This window comes from Odontomachus brunneus, unplaced genomic scaffold (assembly GCF_010583005.1).
Source record: "Odontomachus brunneus isolate Ranch 3 - 2012 unplaced genomic scaffold, Obru_v1 Obru_scaffold_175, whole genome shotgun sequence".
In the NCBI taxonomy this organism is placed as follows: domain Eukaryota; kingdom Metazoa; phylum Arthropoda; class Insecta; order Hymenoptera; family Formicidae; genus Odontomachus; species Odontomachus brunneus.
In genome coordinates this window covers 508,770-516,265 of record NW_022639625.1, presented here as the reverse complement: position 1 = coordinate 516,265, position 7,496 = coordinate 508,770, and the positions used below count along the sequence as shown (strand labels likewise).

Sequence of the window (7,496 nt, the reverse complement as noted above, 5' to 3'; positions counted from 1 at the left end):
ACCACTGTGCATGTGCGAGAATCCGTATGTGCTACTATGACGGTTCTGACGTTATGGGGGTGATTTTGGGATGTTGGAAAAATATTTTCAAGGTACTGGGTGTGCTGCAGAGTCACACAAACACCCGTTGTCACCCCGGAAACGATACAGAACGAAATAAGCACATCTGACATAATTTTCGAAAATAGATGTTTTCAAAGCCGAATGTTTCTTTAGAAAACCCTAAAAAACTATCCGAAATAGTGCTCTCTACGCTAACGCGAAATAACTTATAACCTACCATATCAATCGTCAATTAAATTTGCCAAGTTCAATTGTTAATTGAAGAGTTTGTCGGTTCTCTTCAATCATATTGATCTCTTACGATGAGAGAGAGAGAGAGAAAGAGAGAGAGAGAGAGAGAGAGAGAGAGAGAGGAGGGAAAAGGGAGAGATGGTGACGGACAAAAAAGAAAATCGTAAAAAAAAGAAAGAAGAAAATGAAAGGGAAAAGACATTGCGTGAACGACGAAGACGCACTCGACAACGGTGCGTAGACTTTCGACTCTTGGCATCGAATCAGGTATTCCATCTACCTCCGTCATGCATCTCGCCTTCGGCTACCGTTTCGATCAGTGGTTCCCAGATTTTTCCACCAAACCGACAAGACGGTGACGAGGGAAGAATGTAAAGAGAAAAAAACGCGTAACCTTTCCAAGGATACTTGAATTACACGCGCTTGACAGGTTGGAGACAGAAGAAAGAGTCTCGAGTATGTAATATTTTTACAATTCGTTTTTACACTCGAGTTTCTCGGACGCGACGGTAACGGTGACACGTGCGGTTATTGTTTGTGTTTCGGGCAGTCGTTCAAAGGTGGTCTGGTGTTTTACACAATAGTCCATCAGAGCCGCTATCATTCATTCGGGCGTGACACAAACGTATCACTTGTTCCAATTCCGCGCATTCAACATCGCGTGCGCGATATAAATCGCTCTCTATGTCTCCGTAAATAAGCGGTATCACCGCGCTTTCATATAAACTAATCCAAACGCGAGCGTTTGACTCGTCATCTCAACTGAATCCGCGCAATGAAACCGTCTCCTCTCGGTATCTCTCACGTTCTTTGTTTCTTCCTCTTCGCGCACGACGCAAAGTGAATTGAATTTCTCTTATTCAGAGTGCGAAATCAGTACTCACCTTGCCCGTGGAGCGCACGACCTCCTTGGTTACTTCCCGTTGAATCCCAGTCCCGCTGGTGATAGTGGTGCGACTTAGCTCCAACGAAAATTCTGCAAGAACGAATCACAGAAACGTTTGAAAGCCTCGACGCTACCATTCTCTCACTCGATTTATTTACACTGAGAGAAAAAAATATCGAAGAAAGCAAATGTTTATTCAATGAATACTAATAACATATTCACTCATACTAATATGAAACATTTTTCAGACGAGAAAATATACATTTTCTCAAAACCTTAAAAGAATCTTAGCTCTTTATGAATTGTTTATTCTATTTGAACTAAAAAAACTGAAATTTAAATAAATTTTTTTAGATATTTTTCTCTTAGTGTAACTACGATATAGATTTACAAGTGTCGAATTCTGATCTTACTACTTTTATTCTCAATTCCGACACAATACTGAATTTAAGATACAAATCAATGTTAGATACTTAAGCGGAAATATTTAAATAAAGAAAAGAGAAAATTTATAGTTTATCGTATGTAGTAGAAGTACAAAAGATTCGATACCTTTTTTTCTTTTGGATGTTGTGCTCATTCGCGAACTGAATGCCATGTCGTCGTGTTCAATGTTACATTATTATTCTGAAACAGAAGTAAACAAAGAGTGATATGAACTGATTGTTATAACTGTATTATTGCTGTATCGTTAACATTGCGATAGACATAACGTAACAAGGGTATATTATGGTTTCACTGTTGAAAACGCAGACACTCTCGACTTGTAAATTTGAAAAAATGTATTATATCAGTGCGGTACCGCCATCTCAAAGGCACAATCGTAATACTGACGAGTTCCTAAGGTAAACTCGAGGACCGATGGAACTGGTTCTCGATGTTCTCTCTTTCGGACGGTAGGTAAGTTATCTACACCAAGAAGAGGCGGGAAAAACTTTTGGCGAGATTTTTCGCGGGATTTCTTCAAAATTATCGTCAATCGTGCGCTGCCAAGTGTCCGTTTGAATCTACATCCGAGGTGTTTAGCGAAACCTCGCGACAACAGGCGAGGCGCCTGTCAAGCTGCGTTTTACGAATGAAAGTGAGAACCCTAATAAATTATCTCGACTCATCTCACAACCAGAAGTTCCAAAGTGACATGATAAAGTGTGGTAAAGCATAAAACAATTGTGATCCTTAAAACGAGTAATACGACAAGTTGCTTTCATCTACAGCCACTTGTAATTCCAAAATCAATAGTCTCGACGTTCCCATTAAAACACGGCTCACTTGAATTCGATCGAAGGACTCGGCTCGTTAAGATTCTCTGTCAAGCGAAATTCGCTGAAAGAGTTACAAATAAGAGAGGGGGGAGGAGAGAGAGAGAACAAACATTGAAACAGAGCGACGCGTTGAAGTTTCGGCGCGGTTACGACAGTCCTTGATTCTGTCGTCGGGTGCCGTAATTCATTACCTAACAGCCAACCAGCCGTGATAAGTCGTGCGTAATGCACGCATGAATAAAGTAGCGTCAGTGGATCAACCTTTAGTTTGAGCGAGATCTATTTCCGACACGCGACACTCGCAGTTGCCCGTCGCGATTGGCTGGCTTCGCCGGCCCACCGCGGTGTTGGCCGCATTTTCTTCTGTTTCGCCGCTAATCGGGTCACTTCCGCTATTCGATTTCGATCCGTCGACATCCCGCTGGGCTCGCGGGAACGCTCGAACGAACGCACGATTGATGCGCGGGTCGATTCGCCGAGCGAAGACGCGCGTCAGCAGATTGCAGTTTCCGCACCGGCCCAATAAGGGAAACTCGATGCATTAACAGGACGAATAATTATTATCACGTCAATTATCAACGTGCCAATTATCAATACACTTTGCATTGACAACATCTTGCGCAAACACTGCAATTCTTCTCGCGTGTGTACGATTAAAGATAAATTAATATATACAGAAAAATATTCTACTGCTAAAAGAAAAATAGTCACTGAGCTTGCTTTCCTGCTTTTGAGATAATGGTTATCTTCTACGAAGAATATTTTCCTTAATAATAATTTTGAAATCTATTGATTACAAATGTCAGAAGAGCTCACAAAGTTAATTGTATTAATATGAAATTCGGTTGCGATAAACAAATCAATGTATTTTGGCCGAAGCATATGGAATTTCTTAGCACCAGAAATTCTGTTTCCTTTAAACAGATCGTGTTGGTTAATTTGTTAAAATCAAATTTAACAGTTAATATAAATTTTTGTTCTCCACACCCATTATCATATACTAAAAAGAAGAATTTATTCTGCTTAAAAAGCTGGTTTGATTAAGTAGTAAACAAACTGAATTTTTCTTTTAATTAAATATTAATTGAAATGTTAAATTTTCTAGGACTTAGGATTTTGAATAAATTTGATACTCATGACGAAGTGAATCTCCTCTACGCGAGTTACAAATATAAAAAAAATTAAAATAGAGAAATATAAAAAAATAAAGATTTTTAAAAAATTGAAAAATAGAAAAAGAAATTATAAAAAAAAGAAATAAGAATAAAAATATAAATGTATGTATATAAAGCAGAAGAGAGAGAGAGAGAGAGAGAGAGAGAGAAAAAAAATTACTAATGGATGAGTGGTTGCAACACTTTTGACACAAGCTTCTCGAGTTTTGTAATGCGTCTCGTATCCAGAAGAATGCACCTTCTGAGAATCACTAAAGAAGCAAATTCTCCTGCTGAATACGCGATGTGTTGCGAAACTCATCGAGGTAAAATTGTCGCAACCTTTCATCCATTGACTGTACCGCACGACTGCACACGGTCGCGATTTTCCCGCGCTCGTCATCGTGATCTCGACCGATGACGCAACGAAGAAGATCGCGCGTCGTGAAACTTGCGGTTCGAAATTCTCCGGGGTGTTTTCGCGGCGAAGATACACACGCGCGCGCGCTCACACCGACGCGTCACGTATTCCGTCACTTCACGTGGCCGAAACACATGGCCCCACGGCAGCGTAATCGCAGGAAGAGAAGATTTCCTCCGCAAATGCAGGTCGCGATCAAAGATTAGCGGTTTACGCGGTTGCTCCTGGCAGAGTGCTTCGATTAAAGATGAGAGATAAACAGATCACCTTCGGATTAAAGTTAATAGCTCTCCATCGTCCAACGATCTTCGTCGAAATAACCGAGAAAACACGCTCGCAACGCGCAATTGAGGCCAACTATAGGGGAGACCGGTGTTAGTTGGCTACCGGGCTAAGTTGGCAAAATTGATTATTTCTACTGCTCTTTAACAGACTTCAAGATCAAACAAGCAGGGACTTCAAAATCATCTTTGATATGTTTAAAAATCTTGCTTACTTAATTCTGTAATTTGAAAATATTAGAAATAACCGATTTTGACAATTTATCCCGGTAGGTAAATAACCTCAGTCTCCTCTAAACTTCCCCATATTTTATTTATGTGATCAGCGTATTTTACTAATCAGTCACCGTATTTCATTCATTAGTCATTTAAACTGCCGCCTTCGCGACGTGTCGAAAGAGTTAAGGTCTTCGAGACCGTCGACGATCTTCAATCGTCCTCCCCGAGGTAGATCGAGCTTGTCCGAGCGAGATCTCCGAGCAAATTCCTCGAGCGCGACGTGACGTACGCACGCGGGGCTCTGTTTACACTAAAAACCAAAAACTTGGCCTTCCTACGGTTTGATTCACCGGACGCTTGACTCTGGGAAACCGTGCCAGGAAAATAGTACGGCTATTTTATGAGACACCTTGAGGAGGCACGGCGGGAATTATGAGAGATTTCATTTGGCCAGAAATTTCATGCCGCACACACGATCGCGCTTGGCCACCTCATTGTTTTTCTCTCGTGAGAAAAGTCCGTGCTCTTGATTTTTCGACGCTCCTGAGTGACATCAGAGTGAAACAACGCCGCGGGTATTTCGCAACGTAGTGCTCCGTATTGCGACTATTTATCACGCGAATGTGCTTTCTATTAAATTTCTTGGTGACATTTGTGTAACTCGAGAAGCGCTCTTAAAGTGAATCAGTAGAGATGTTTCTGGTTGAATTAATAAGAAGATTGTTTCACCGATAATCAGCGAGTATTCGCAAATTTTCAGTGAAAATATTCTTGATATCTCGCTGATTTTTCGCCAATGAAAATGGGTTTTCTCTGTAAAATCTGTAATACTCCAATTCGTTATGCGCTGTGTCAAATCTAATTTTCTGCATATTTGGCGATGGCATTAACGGTTTCTATGAGCCTTGCGTATGATGACACTGTTTGTGCATTAATAATGAGAACAGTCGTTATTGTTAACTGATAATTTCAGCGAGATTGCAGTGCTATACTTATAACTGAACCATAGTTACAAGTATAGCATTTCAGTGAAGAATACACTGATTGTACTTTGGAGAGCAGAGTGACAGCCAAGTCACTTGTACTCAAGTATAGTTTCTGTGGACGCCGTTAAATTTACACAGAGAGAATTTTAGAGTGAAAATTGCAACATAGTATTTCGTGACTGAGAAACAGATCGATATTCTGCAGTAATTCATTGTCCTTTCATTTCATACGTGCTACTTATATTTTAGGAACTGAAATATGCCATTAAAACACCTGCTATGTTTTTATACTTAAAATTTACTGTGTTCCTTAGCAAAGTAGACTTTATTATCTACTAAGAACCTTTCTGAACTATTAAGGACATAGTAAAAATGAAAGGAACTTATATGAAAAAAAACATAATATTTTATATCTCCATATATAAGATAATACCAAAAGATCGATGGTGAGTACAGTGTATTTTATTATCTCTATAAATATATAGAGATCTGCGCGTTGCATGTATGTTCGTTACTGTTTGGGACCAGTCGAAAAACACGCTGTGGAACACGAGTCGGCTCGTTGAGACAAGTTATTCAAGTTACTTAACGCGAAACTCAGAAAACACGAGCTGACACAAACAGGCGTTTAGTCCGCGTCGACATCGAATTCCAGACTTCGCTAATTAATGACATTATTAATCGGCGTCTGTCGCACTTAAGCGTAATACTTGCTAGCACGTCCCGACTACCAGACGGCTCGGCCAAGAGGACTATCATTGCGAAAATTCGCTACGAACCAGTACGGGCCGCGTCGCGTACGCTTCCGCATGGCAAGATGTCAGCCTTATATCTGTCATCTAGAACAGAGCGGACAGTCCGACGAATATGCCGAGCAACGTAGAATTACCCGACACCGACATGTCCGGCCATCGCGTCGTATATCGCAATTTCGATAACTGTGTGCGAACGATATTACTCTTTTTCGAAAACATCGCGACATCACCTTTCACGACGCATCCTTTCTTTCTCTCCCTCTTTCTTTCTAGTTTCTCCAGCTGAACGACGCTTCCACTTCGACCCTCTCCATAGCGATTCAGTGATTAAAACTATCGCAATTCCGACGCGACCGACTTTCAGTGTTTACACGTTGACTGCCACGATAACATTAGAGAACTGTATTCCTGATGTCATTCAAAAATCATCGTATTATCTGGTAATTACATAAAATAAAAACGGTTACACTTCTCGAATTTTTTTGAGTTTAAGATATCAAAAGTGGAATTCTGAGTTATCTGTATTTTAACCCTCTGAGTGGCAATTAGAGTCACTTATGGTCATCTGGATCATTCTAACACTAATCCTCATCAAATGATACATATTAATTTTGTTTATCTTTTGTGGCTTGATACAGCATCCCATGATCATCTATGCAAAAAAAATTATCTCAAAATTAATTTCAGCTTTTACATACGAGATGTCTCGTTTTAATAACATTATATTTTTTTCACAAACAATATGTTTTAAGAAAAAATGTTTCTTGATTTCGATGGGTAAATACGATGTGTGGTGATTTCTGTTGAATCATCAGATTTCCTATCAGCCTTGGAAAAATCTCAATGGGGCGTCTCATGTCAAATAAAAGTCACCATCTTATTTGCCGAAATCGAGGAACTTTATTTAAAATATTTTTTTCTTAAAATACGTTGTTTATGAAATATTTTATAACGTTATTAAAATGAGATACCACGTAGAAGCGTTAAAATTTATTTTGATTTGTAATATTTAATTTGTTTGTATGAATAATCATCTTTTGGGATATTTTGTATCAAACCACAAAAGATAAATAAAATTAGACTTGTGTGAACTTGGCACACCATATTTAAAAATGTGACATTTTTTTTAGAGTTCTGATACTCTCTTGAAAAGTTCTAGAGCTCTATGCAACAATTTTAAATAGTTCCGGTCATTAAATACAAAAAAATAGACTTTTAAAAAAAGGTGCGCTAAGTTC

General features: G+C 39.3%; 1 long non-coding RNA gene across 3 annotated transcripts in view; it reads right to left on the bottom strand.

The window, feature by feature from the left end:
- Nucleotides 1-241: 241 nt before the first annotated feature.
- LOC116851424 overlaps nt 242-7,496 on the bottom strand; it is an 11,079-nt gene continuing 3,824 nt past the window's right edge. For all 3 annotated transcript variants that reach the window (XR_004379583.1, XR_004379584.1, XR_004379582.1), the window contains exons 3-4: nt 1,733-1,807; nt 242-1,270 (exon numbers count right to left, since the gene is read on the bottom strand). This is a non-coding gene — a long non-coding RNA (uncharacterized LOC116851424). The remainder of the gene's footprint in view (nt 1,271-1,732; nt 1,808-7,496) is intronic.